Here is a 13,823-nt window from a genome sequence, read left to right on the forward strand (position 1 = left end):
CATCAGTGGATGGCAAAAGGTATCTTATTCGTCATCACTCTGATTTGGATGGTCTGATGGAAAACCTAGAGATGCAACATGTACAAATTCAGGACTGGACTGTCGTCCAAGATATGTCATTCCTGCCAACCATTCCACCTCCGACTCGATGGACCAGGGTTTCGTCTGATGGCTACACTAAGTCCAAGAGATGCACTGGCAAGTTAACACTGAGAAGATTACTCGCCAACAATAATTAAATAAATGGAACTTTCTAACTTACATCCTGATGTATCCTTTGGTTTATACAATGCTTACTGTTTTATACTTAATTAACCTCTTTATGTATGATGCTGCATATAAAATAGTTTTCTACATATCCTATTAACAGGCACATAGTAGCCTATGTAAGAACTAACATGTCAAACACTATGTTACAACCTTCATGCTTGGAAAGCATGTTTTTTCCTGGTATACACAGTATACCCTTAGGTCTGCACTTTAGTTTATCACTTACCCCTTCTCCCCGTAAGTTTTATTACCCATACCTTTGTGTTCCATCCAAGACAGGCACAAGGAATAATTTCCCTTGTATAAGATTACACGACAACACTCCAGATGAGACTAGTTCTATACAATTAAATAGGTAAGGCTCTGTTCACATCTGCATTGGGGACCCGTTTTGACGTTCTGTCTGAGCTTTCCGTCAGAACGAGACCCTGAGTAGACACAGACGGAAACCAGAGGTTTCGGTTGGTCTATGTTATGCACCGGACTCATCGTTTTGACGAAAGCAATAGCGTAGTCGACTAAGAGATTTAGTAAAAGATTGAGTAAGTAAGTAAACAAATCATTACTTAAAAAACATAAATATCTATCCTCTATGGATCATAAGCTGACTGAATTTTTCGCTTTAAATGATAAAAGGGACATTAGAACTCCGATATTATGGGAAGCACACAAGGCGTTTATCAGGGGGGAATTTATAGCTTTGGGATCACATGTCAAAAAAGAGAGAGAACTAAAACTAAATGGCCACTTAGCTCGTATAAAACAACTAGAATATCATGCAAAGAGAAGCCTAGGTGTTATGTTCTTTGAGATCTGAGATTAAAAACTTGTTAAATCTAAAATCCGCCAAGGCCTACTTGGCGTTGCAATTTAAACACTATGAACATGGGGACAAACCCACGAAATTCATGACTTCCCAAGTCAGGAGCAGGAAAGCAAAAGCTTTTATAGGCAAACTTACTGCTCTGCATGGATCTCTACTCCAGGACACAGAAAACATTGCTAAAGAATTCTATAACTTCTGTCTTTGTATAATCTTAACTCTATAGACAGTGTGGAAACCTCACTTCTCAAAAAAGAAACTTACAACCGTGTATCTCGGTAGTACAGTCTAAGAAACTGAACCAATTAGAAGTAATGACATCCTTACAACGCTTAAACAAATGCCTAAAAAGAAATGCCCAGGCCCTGATGAACTCCCTCCACATTATTACCTTACTTTCCAAGCTACTTTACTCCCTTACTTGACTCGTCTATTAAATAATGTTTTAGGGGGAGGCGTGGCCGCTAGCGCATGGAGTAGGACGCGTTTGATTCAAGCTCCCTAGCTCCTGGGTTGTAATCTGCTCACATCGGCTCGTACAAAGTTCATCAGTGACTCTAATTGTCACCTACACACACCGGAACACTACCGGGCACTTACCTTACCAGTATGAGGAGGATTCGGAAGAAACCGGCCGCAGCAAAACTCACCGAGTTCTTCCTGGCGGGACAATCCCAAAATGGTGCCGGCTCACCGTCACCGGAGCTTCAAGGGGATTCAACAGTCAGCCAGCGGTCTTCAGAGGCTGCTAAAGGTTCGGTCCTCGCAGCCTCCTCACCCTGCCTTCCTCGGTCCTCCGATGCCTCGCTGCTGCACTCTGCATCTTCCTCTGCTGGGCTGTTTTCCTACAGGCCTCCATCTTCTCCTTATGTGAGTAATACTAGCTCTCCTGCAGAGCATGTGCTTAACATGGCGCCTGTGTTAATGCAAACTACTGGGGCTGATAAGCCAGTGACTGAAGCTGCACTTAAACATTTGTTGCATGATCTTCATGCATCCATACAACAGTCTATTCAACCTGCATTTCATGAGTTGCAGAAAGACTTTGTTGCTTTGGGGGTCAGGACCTCGCACATTGAGAATAAGATGGCAGAATTTTCTGTCGCTCATGATGCTCTGGTGGATACTAATACTTGTTTGGAGGAACAAGTGGAAGCACTGACATGTAAAATTGCGGACCTGGAAGACCGGTCACGCCGCAATAATGTTCATTTTCGGGGTATTCCGGAGTGCCTAAAAAATGTTCACTTGGTGGAATACTTAACGGATCTTTTTGTGGCCCTCTTGCCGGAGGCGCCGCAGTTAGATTTGCTGATTGACAGGGCGCATTGTATCCCTAAATCAAAATCCCTGCCTACTTCGACGCCTAGAGATGTGATTGCTCGTATCCATTTCTATCACTTCAAGGATAAACTCCTGTTTGCAGCTAGGAATGTGACCTCCCTTCCTGACCGTTTCCTGGATATACAGTTATTTGCCGATCTTTCTGCCGCTACTTTACTGCGCAGGAGAGAATTCGGGTCTACTACACGGATTCTTCGGGACTGCCAGATTCCATACAAATGGGGTTTTCCTGTTAAATTGATTATCTCGTACAAGGAATCGAAGCATGTGGTGGATATTCCTGCCAAGGCCGCTGCTCTCCTTAAAAGCTGGAATTTAGATGTCGGGGGCCTTTCCAGGTCTAGATCCTCCTCACTGACTCGTGCTGTCTCTCCACCTAAGAAACCTCATCCACTTGATGCAGAGTGGCGGGAAGTTCATCGTCGGTCTTCTATATCTTAATTGTATATAGCTGTTTCATTCTTCCTTTTTTGCTCATACTGGTGATTTCTAGTATGCTGTGTATGGGTTGCCTTCCTGGAGGCAGCTATATGATGTAATTGTTTCATATTCTTTTCGACTCATATTTAGGTCTGGTGCGTGGTCTCATTAATATGGCCTAGGGTGGGGTCATGTCTGTTACTTGTTAATGCAGATTTCCCTCCCTTCTAGGATTGCATTGTCGGACCATCGGGTGCAGACTGGATTGTACTACTTTGATTTTTGTTTCTTTGTCCACATGTTGGATTGGGTTGTTTTGTTCGCTAAGCTCACGGGTCATACCTTAATATGTCTTGCTACCATACTGAGAACAGGTGCTATGCTACTAAACCCGCATGGGGTGTTTTTTGAGATATCTCCTTTTTGGCTTTTACCATGGTGCTTCAATTTTCCTCCTTGAACACTAAAGGGCTGAACAGCCCTTTCAAAAGATCTATGCTATGGGCCGAGGCCAGGAGGTTGCAGGCTTCTGTGCTTTGTCTGCAGGAGACACATTTGAACCACTCAGATATTTTTCAGGCTTAAACATAAACACTTTCCCCATATCTACACAGCTCCGGCAGTCTAAAAAAAGAGAGGAGTATCCATAATAATTAATCATTCGGTTGCATTTGTTCAGGATCTTGTGCATATAGACCCAGAAGGTCGTTATATTATTCTTGTATGTCATTTGAATAATGTGCAATATACCATTGTTAATGTGTATGTACCAAACACTCATCAGATTCGATTTATTAACAAATTATTTAAAAAGATTCACAAGTTTCAACGGGGGCATCTTGTACTGGTAGGAGATGACAATAAAGTTATGTGGCCTTCTTTAGATTCTACAGCTCCCGGTGCCATGTATTCTCCCTCTGACTTATTTCAGGTCACGTCTAAAGAAGGTCTGATGGACGTTTGGCGCTTGCAACATTTAAATGCGAAAGACTTCACATTCTTTTCACATCCTCATGGTACCTACTCATGAATTGATATGTTCTTTGTAGATAAATCTTTGTTTGATAGGGTCTCTTCATCTCAAATAGGACTCATTACTTGGTCAGACCATGCGCTCATTTCAATGTCGCTATCTGAAAATTTTAATAAACCCCCCTCATTTCCTTGGAGGATCAATCCTTTTTTATTACACTCCCCTAAATACCAGGACTCACATATTTCCACTATGGAAGAGTTCTTTAAATTCAATGTGACTCCCACAATGGTATGGTGCGCTCATAAGGCCTTTATGAGGGGTCATTTCCTTAGCTTAGCGGCTAGAAACAAGAAACGTAGGGAAGCTAAACGGCTTCAAATATTAGATGAAATACTTCGTCTTACGCAATTGAATAAGGGAACTGCAATGTGCGGACAGATCTCGTTTGCTTAGTCACCTCTATACACAATTGCATCAACTTGATTTATATAAATACGATAGAGCGCTATGGTGGTTGAAAGTTAAGTATTACAGACATAGCAACAGAGCGGGTGCCCTTTTAGCGCAACAATTAAAACATCAAGCTTTTAAGGCTAGAGTTCCCTTTCTTTATAACCAGCAAAACGAAATTCTATTTAACCCTCAGGATATTGCAAATTCTATAGCGCAATACTACTCTTCTCTTTACAATTTAAACCAAGACCCTGCTGTTCCTCATCCTTCTCCCACAGACATTGCTGACTTTTTGGAGTCTATTTCTCTTCCAAAAATCTCACCATCTCAATTAACTGCTTTGTCCCAGCCCTTTCAACTTATTGAAATTATGGATGCTATAGCTACCCTAAAGTCGCAGAAATCTCCGGGTCCTGATGGTCTTACTAATGACTATTTTAAAAAATGTAGAACCATTCTGGCCCCCCAACTTTTACATCTGTTTACGCATATCCACTCCACGGGTCAATTCCCTCCAGAAATGCTCCGGGCCACGGTTATTACGTTACCCAAACCAGGTATACCTGCAGATAGACCGCAAAATTTTAGACTCATTAGTTTACTTAACACTGATTTAAAATTGTACTCCAAAATTCTGGCCATGTGATTAGCTTCAGTACTACCTCATTTGATTAATCAAGATCAGGTTGGATTTAACAAGCAGAGATCCTCGGCAGATGGAGCGAGGCGATTTGTGGATCTCATTGACTGGGTGGGGCGCAGTCGGACACCTTCTGCTTTTATCTTTAGATGCGGAAAAGGCGTTTGACTGTGTGTATTGGGGTTATTTGGATGCTGTTCTTGCCAAATTTGGAATTGTAAGGAAAGCCTGAGACATTATTATGGCACTGTATACCCATCCTTCCGCTAATGTACTAGCTTCAGGTTATCAATCTACTACGTTTTCTATTTCTAATAGCACTCGTCAAGGTTGTTCGCTCTCCCCACTAATTTTCACTCTAGTGATGGAACCATTGTTGGAGGTTATAAGATCAACTCCAGACATACAAGGGGTTACTATTGGTCCAACTGAACGCAAAATTGGGCTTTTTGCTGATGATGTACTTATGGTTTTGCCTGATCCTTGTGTCTCACTTCCGCGTATTATGACCATTCTAAAAAACATTTAGTGCTGTCTCTTATTACAAATTGAACGAAAGTAAGTCGCAGATTATGAGTAGGGGTTTATCACCTCCTGCTGTACATACTTTGCAATCCTTATACTCCTTTCATTGGTCTTCTCAAGGGTTTCCTTACTTAGGGATTCGGTTAGCATATCCTGGGTCTCAGATTTATACTCTCAATTATCCTCCTTTACTTGATCAGCTGGAAAGGGAGCTAGATGAACACCTTAGGTTTGAAGTCTCGTGGGTAGAACTCATTGCAGCGCTCAAAATATTGATCTTGCCTAAAATTCTTTATCTGTTTAGAAACTTGCCTATCTGGATCCCTGCTTCGCACCTAAACAAACTCCAGAATCTGTTAGTTAAATATGTATGGGAAAAAACAAAAAGCTAGGGTTGCTATTCAGGTCCTGTATCTTCCTATAACTAAAGGTGGATTAGGATTTCCCCATGTCGCAGCGTACTAGCATGCTTGCATTTTGGATCAGTTGCGACAGTGGTTGAACCCCACACAGTTGAAGCATTGGGTTATAATTGAAAGGACCTGTGGGCATTTTGATTCTCTTAACTCCTATTTATGGGCTGCTGCGCTTAAAATGTCCATCCCTACTCCACCTATGTTAACCATTAAGGCTGCTCTGTCTTCGCGGAAATTAATGGTGGTCAAAAAAGCTCTCTTTCCTCTGAGGGTGTCTGAGATGTCTATTCGGACTCTCTCGCAACTGATTCCGAATATGAACTTGTCTCTTTGGGAGACAAAAGGTATTAAAACTGTGGGGGATGTTTGAAATGGAGGCGTTCTTTCTACTTTTGCAGAGCTAACTACTAGGTTTGATTTGCCAACAACTGACTTTTATAAATACGTCCGGATTCGTCACTTCTTACTGGGTCTGGGTAATAGTTCCCTTCCTTCTAAGTCACTCTACGAATTATTTTTTTTTCTCAGTACGCAAAAACTGCGAAAGGAGGCTGTCCGGGATATTTGACAGCAAACTACTCTCCAATGTGTTGAAAGGTGGGAGATAGATTTATCTTTGCCTCTGGGCAGTGTCGATTGGGAGGCCACTTTTTCACTGGCCTCTCAGTTGTCCAAATCTACTCACCATTTAGAGGCTACCAGAAAGGTACCATATAGATGGTACCTGACGCCTCACCGCCTCTCTTTTATTTATCCTAATTCCTCCAATGTATGTTGGAGATGTTGTTCGGACGTGGGGACTCTTAAACACATTTTTTTGTACTGTCTAGCTCTAAAACCTTTTTGGGGTAAAATAGATAAATTATTATCGAATGTCCTAAAATACCCATTAGAATGTAATCCGGCATTGGCCCTGCTTAATGTAGGGTAGATGATTTCCACTCTCATGATAAGACGATTATTTTCCACGTGTTATGCTCTGCAAGAATTCTTATAGCTAAGTATTGGAAGAAGGGGCACCCTTCTTATAGTCCAGGGTGCTCATGGGCTAATTTGGCACTTCGCTCACACGTGTGCGTTCTGGCTCCTTAAGGCTGGACTGAGCTCGCGAGTGCACCCTAGTGGTCACTGTGAAACAGGACGGCCGCATATGCAGACATCTCTGGAGAGTAAGGCGTCGACCAGATTGAAAGGAGTTCGTGGTCAGCGACCACGGACGTTACACTGGCCTTTTATGAAAGCTACCCTTCTTAAGTTTAACATCCCATCGCAATTTGTGAATGCAATCTTCACAATGTAACAACACCCCTCAGCTAGAATAGTGGTCAATTGTAGGTACTCCCAAACATTTAAAATAGCAAATGACACTCGACAGGGTTGCCCCTTATCCCCCCTACTTTTTGTATTGACCCTGGAGACGTTACTCCAGAAAATTCAGGATTCTAATCAGATAAAATGTATTACACGTGGAGGCCATAACCATAAAATAGCAGCTTTTGCTGATGACATTCTCTAGAGCAGGGGTCTCAAACTCGGCAGGGTAAGTGGGCCGCATATAGAAAAAATGGGAAGTTGACGGGCCGCATTACTTTCAAATTTGATACAACACAAAATTATTGTTAATAAATTACTTATTTGAACTACTATAACACTATATTACTATAATAATAATAATACTACATTACTATAAAATTAATACTACATTACTATAATAATACCGCTAGGTTTAAAATTTGAGATATTTCTCCACGTGCTTATTTCAACAATCCAGTTTTCCAGTTTAAGTGTCGCTAAATGCAGTCCGGCGGCTCAGTTGGCAGCGTTTGACAGACACACGTCAAGACCGGGCAGCCCCTTTTTAGATAGTGCCGCAGTGCCCTCTGTGGATGCTGCCGCAGTGCCCTCTGTGGATGCTGCCGCAGTGCCCTCTGTGGATGCTGCCGCAGAGTCTTCTGTGGATGGTGCCGCTGTGCCCTCTGTAGATGCTGCCGCAGAGTCTTCTGTAGATGCGGCCACAGTGCCCTCCGTAGATGCGGCCACAGTGCCCTCCGCAGATGCTGCCACAGTGCCCTCCGCAGATGCTGCCACAGTCATGTCAGGGGCTTGCCCAGAGCTGGAGTCCCGGAGCAGAGCCGCTTCTAGCACTCTGCCTGGGATTCCAGCTGTGCTGCTGACATCACTGTCCATATATGGACAGAGATGTCAGGGGCAACCCCAGAGCTGGAGTCCCGGGCAGAGCGCTAGTAGGCTCTTCCAGGGACTCCAGCTGTGGTCCTGACATCACTGGTACTCCTGCTCTGGGGAATTCCACAGAGTCCCGGAGCAGAGCCGATACTATATTATATATAATTTCAGGCCTCACAGTGTCCTTCTGCCGTGCTGTGATCTGTCACCTGTCGCAGTACCCGGTCGCCATCACCCTGCTGTGTCCCTAGATTGCCCACTGCCCGAGTTCCCTGTTAGGTAGCAATGCCACGTCTCATTTAGTTTTTCCCCTGGTAGGTAGGGTACCCTTACTAATTGAATACAGCAGGGTCTGTTCTCATTCCACGGTTGAGAGTAGCGGTTTATTTTTTGATAAAAAAAAATTTGACAAATTTAAAAAAAAAAAAATTTACATTTTTAAAAAAAAAAAAAGTTACAAAGTAAATTTGTTCGTTAGTTCGTTAGTTAGGTAGCAAAAGTTTATCAGTATGGCCAAAAGAGTCTTTTCAGCCGAGGAAGCATATGAAATGCTGTCTTCCGACACGGACAGTGCGAGTGAAGGTGAAGAGCAGTTCGTGCTTCCATCTTCCTCTGAATCTAGTGACTCTGAGTCTGCACCCCCCAGTCGGCGCAGAAGAGCCGTTGGTCCTGCTCTGCCTGAGCTGACCTGGGAAGCTGCGGACAATTATATCCCCCAGGTGCCTGAGTTTACAGCCCCCTCAGGCATTCAAATTGAAATTACCAGCTTCAGCCCCATTGATTATTTTAAACTTTTTTTTTCAGACTCCCTTTTAGAGTTAATGGTCCAGCAGACCAACATCTATGCGGACCAGTTGATCGCCCAGAACCCTGACTCTTATTATGGGAGAAGCCAAAATTGGACGACCACAAACCCAGTGGAATTGCGGAAGTTTTGGGGCATATTTTTACGTTTTGGTCTCATAAAAAAGCCTAGTATTAGAGACTATTGGTCCCTTGATATTTTATATAACACCCCCCTTTACCGCACAGTAATGACAAGGAAGCGATTCGAAGCCATCCTGAAATTCCTTCATTACAATGATAATAGTCAGTGCCCACCCCCACGGGACCCAAATTTTGATAGGCTATATAAAATAAGACCATTGATTGCCCACTCCTCCCAAATTTTTTCCCACGTTTATACCTCCCAACAAAATATTTCGGTGGATGAATCCCTAGTCAGCTTCAAGGGTAGACTGCACTTCAGGCAGTATCAACCCAATAAAAGAGCCCGGTACGGCATAAAGCTCTACAAGCTGTGCGAAAGTGCCACCAGTTACACGTACTCTTTTAGGGTCTATGAGGGAAAAGACTCCCATATAGATCCCCCAGAATGCCCCCCTTTCCTTGGAATTAGTGGAAAGATCGTATGGGATCTTATCCATCCTTTACTTGGCAAAGGATATCATCTTTTTCTGGACAACTTTTATAACAGTGTCCCATTACTAAAAGTTCTCTCGTCCAGATCCACCTTGGCGTGCGGAACAATCCGTAAAAATCAGAAGGGCCTCCCCAAAACTTTTCTGGGTCAGATCCTAAAATTAGGAGAGAGCAAAGCTGTCTGCAGCGACGATTTGCTCCTCCTAAAGTATAAGGATAAAAGGGATGTCCTTATACTGACGAGCATACACGACAGCAGAGGCAGCCTAGTCCCTGTACGTGGATCCACCACCCAAGTCCCAAAACCATATTGTGTACAGGAGTACAACAAGTATATGGGTGGCGTTGACCTGTCCGACCAGGTTATAAAACCATACAGCGCCATGCGCAAGACCACAGTATGGTATAAGAAGCTGTCTGTGCATCTTACACAGATGGCTTTATACAACGCCTTTGTCCTCTACAGATATGCCAGCAGTGGAGATACGTTCCTGCAATTTCAGGAAAGGGTCATCAAGTCCCTGATATTTGGTGACCAGGAAGGAGAGGGCAGTTCATCCGGCTCTTCCGTCAGTAGGATAATTCCTGGCCAGCATTTCCCCACAGAAATCCCCCCCACTGAAAAAAAACAGAAGCCCCCCAAAAAATGCAGTGTGTGTGCCAAGCGAGGCATTCGTAAGGACACCACATACCGATGTGAGACGTGTCCCACAAATCCCGGCCTGTGCATGAAACAATGTTTCAAAATTTATCATACCTCCTTGGATTTTTAATTTATTTATTCTTTATTCACCTTTTCTGTCTCCCATACTGGCCATGACCAATTATTCATTTTTTTACTGACCAGCCCCATTTAAAATTTGTTCATTTAAAATTTGTAAAACACCACCTAAAACAAAACTAAAAATTCTCACTATACCCGAGGGAGTGTCTGTCTCATCCAGGTTGCAACTAGAGGGTTGTCACTTCACAATTTAAAAATTCTCACTATACCCCTAGATGAATACCTAGAGGGTTGTCACTTCACGAAATAAAAATTCTCACTATACCCCTAGATAAATACCTAGAGGGTTGTCACTTCACAAATTAAAAATTCTCACTATACCCCTAGATGAATACCTTGAAAGGTGTTACATTACAATCTAAATCTTCTCACTATACCACTAGATGAATTCTTTGAGGGGTTTAGTTTCCTAAATGGGGTCACTTCTCTGGGTTTCTAATGTTTTGACACCCCAGATCCTCTGTTTTCATGACACAGGGCAGTAAATGCCATCGTACTAGGCCTCAGATGTTGCATGGTGCTCTTTACATTCTGAGCCCCGCCACGTGCTCAAACAGCAGTTTATCTCCACAAATGGAGAAATTGCGTAACAAACTGTGGGTGCTGTTTCTCCTTTAACCCCTTGTGAAAATTATGAATTTGGGGCTAAAGCAACATTTTCTTTGAAAAAAATCTAAATTTTATTATTTTACTGCCCAGTGTATGACACACCCGTGGGGTCAAACTGCTCACTACACCACATGAAAAATTCCTTGAGGGGTGTAGTTTCCCAAATGGAGTCACTTTTGGGGGGTTTCCACTGCACTGGTACCTTTACAATTGCGACATGGTGCAGAGAAATCAATCCAGCACTCCAAAAGCTAAATGGCGTGCCTTCCTTTCCGAGTCCTGCCGCTTGCCCAAACAGCAGTTTATGACCACATGTTTGGTATTTCCGTACTCTGGAGAAGTTGCTTTACAAATGTTGGGGTGCTTTTCCTCATTTATTTGTTGAAAAAAAATAAAAATTTTGAGGTAAAGCTACATCTTATTGGAAAATAATGTAATTTTTCATTTTCACTTCCCAATTCTAATGAAATCTATGAAACACCTGTGGGGTCAAAATGCTCACTACACCCCTAGATGAATCCCTCAAGGGGTGTAGTTTCCTAAATGGAGTCACTTTTGGGGGGTTTCCACTGTACTGGTACCTTAGGAGCTTTGCAAATGCGACATGGTGCAGAGAAATGAATCCAGCAAAATCAGCGCTCCAAAAGCTAAATGGCGTGCCTTCCCTTCCGAGTCCTGCCGCTTGCCCAAACAGCAGTTTATGACCACATGTTTGGTATTTCCGTACTCTGGAGAAGTTGCTTTACAAATGTTGGGGTGCTTTTCCTCATTTATTTGTTGAAAAAAAATAAAAAATTTGAGGTAAAGCTACATCTTATTGGAAAATAATGTAATTTTTCATTTTCATGAAACACCTGTGGGGTCAAAATGCTCACTACACCCCTAGATGAATTCCTCAAGGGGTGTAGTTTCCTAAATGGAGTCACTTTTGGGGAGTTTCCTTTGTTTCGGCACCACAAGACCTCTTCTAACCTGACATGGTGCCTGAAATATAATTAAAGAAAAGGAAGGCCCAAAAATCCTCTAGGTACTCCTTTGATTCAGGGGCTTTTGTTTCCGTCCAGTAGTGCACTAGGGCCACATGTGGGATATTTCTAAAAACTTCAGAATCAGGGCAATAAATATTCAGTTGTGTTTCTCTGGTAAAAACCTTCAGTATTACAGGAAAAATGGATTAAAATGGAATTTCTGCAAAAAAAAATTACATTTGCAAATTTCCCTTCCACTTTGCTTTAATTCCTGTGAAACGCATAAAGGGTTAAGAAACTTTCTAAATGATGTTTTGAATACTTCAAGGGGTGACGTTTTTAAAATGGGGTGATTTGTGGGGGTTCCTAATATATAAGGCCCTCAAAGTCACTTCAATACTGAACTGGTCCCTAAAAAAATAGGCTTTTGAATTATTTTTGAAAATTTGAGAAATTGCTGCTAAACTTATAAGCCTTGTAACGTCCTAAAAAAATAAAAGGATGTTCAAAAAACGATGCCAATCTAAAGTAGACATATGGGAAATGTTAGCTAGTAACTATTTTGTGTGGTATAACTATGTGTCTTACAAGCAGATACATTTTAATTTAGAAAATGCAAATGTTTTGCAAATTTTCTCTAAATTTTGGTATTTTTCACACAAAAATATTGAATATATCGACCAAATTTTTTCACTAACTTAAAGTACAATATGTCACGAGAAAATAATCTCAGAATCGCTTGGATAGGTAAAAGCATTCCCAAGTTATTACCACAAATAGTAACACACGTCAGATTTAAAAAATGAGGCTGTGTCATTTGGTCCAAAAGTGGCTGGGTCCTGAAGGGGTTAATGGCCATTCTAAGCTGAAATGTGCCTTTTCTCGTCAAATCGCAGATGAATAACACTTTAAAGCTGGGTTCACACGACCTATTTTCAGACGTAAACGAGGCGTATTATGCCTCGTTTTACGTCTGAAAATAGGGCTACAATACGTCGGCAAACATCTGCCCATTCATTTGAATGGGTTAGCCGACGTACTGTGCAGACGACCTGTAATTTACGCGTCGTCGTTTGACAGCTGTCAAACGACGACGCGTAAATTGACTGCCTCGGCAAAGAAGTGCAGGGCACTTCATTGCCACGTAATTTGAGCTGTTCTACATTGAACTCAATGAAGCACAGCTCAAGATTTACGAGCGTCTCAGAGCGTCTCAGACGCCTCGTAAATTACGAGGAGCATTTACGTGTGAAACGAGGCAGCTGTTAACAGTCTGTCTTTTCACACGTAAATGCCTCTCATCGTGTGAACATACCCTAAGACCTCGCTAGTACCAGTGTGGGAGACTGTCTGGGAATCCGTGGTGCGGTTGACTTTTTATTATGTCATTTAGATTTTGTTTCAAAATCGATTAAAAATAAAATAGACTAAAGCATGAAATGTCAACGGCCATTCTAAGCTGAATGTGCCTGCTCTTGTCAGATCGCAGAAGTTACACAGCTTAAGGCCTCGCTAGTACCCATGTGGGAGACAGTCTGGGAATCCGTGGTGCGGTTGACTTCTTGTTATGTCATTTAGATTTTGTTTCACAATCGATTAAAAAGGACTATGGATTAAAGCATTTAATGTCAATGGCCATTCTAAGCTGAATGTGCCTGCTTTCGTCAGGTCGCAGAAGTTACACAGCTTAAGGCCTCGCTAGTACCAGTGATGGAGACTGTCTGTGAATCCGTGGTGCGGTTGACTTTTTGTTATGTCGTTTCGATTTTGTTTCACAATCGATTAAAAAGGACTATGGATTAAAGCATTTAATGTCAATGGCCATTCTAAGCGGAATGTGCTTGCTCTCGTCAGATCGCAGAAGTTACACAGCTTAAGGCTTCGCTAGTACCAGTGTGGGAGACTGTCTGGGAATCCCTGGTGTGGTTGCCTTTTTATTATGTCGTTTAGATTATGTTTCACAATGGATTAAAAAGGACTATGGATTAA

The 13,823-nt window shown here is 42.3% G+C and overlaps 1 pseudogene; it reads left to right on the forward strand.

The window, feature by feature from the left end:
- Positions 1–13,275: 13,275 nt before the first annotated feature.
- On the forward strand, positions 13,276–13,394 carry LOC142665348 (5S ribosomal RNA; annotated as a pseudogene).
- The last annotated feature ends 429 nt before the right edge of the window (positions 13,395–13,823 follow it).

The sequence above is a fragment of the Rhinoderma darwinii genome, chromosome 12 (genome assembly GCF_050947455.1).
Source record: "Rhinoderma darwinii isolate aRhiDar2 chromosome 12, aRhiDar2.hap1, whole genome shotgun sequence".
NCBI classification, from domain to species: Eukaryota; Metazoa; Chordata; class Amphibia; order Anura; family Rhinodermatidae; genus Rhinoderma; species Rhinoderma darwinii.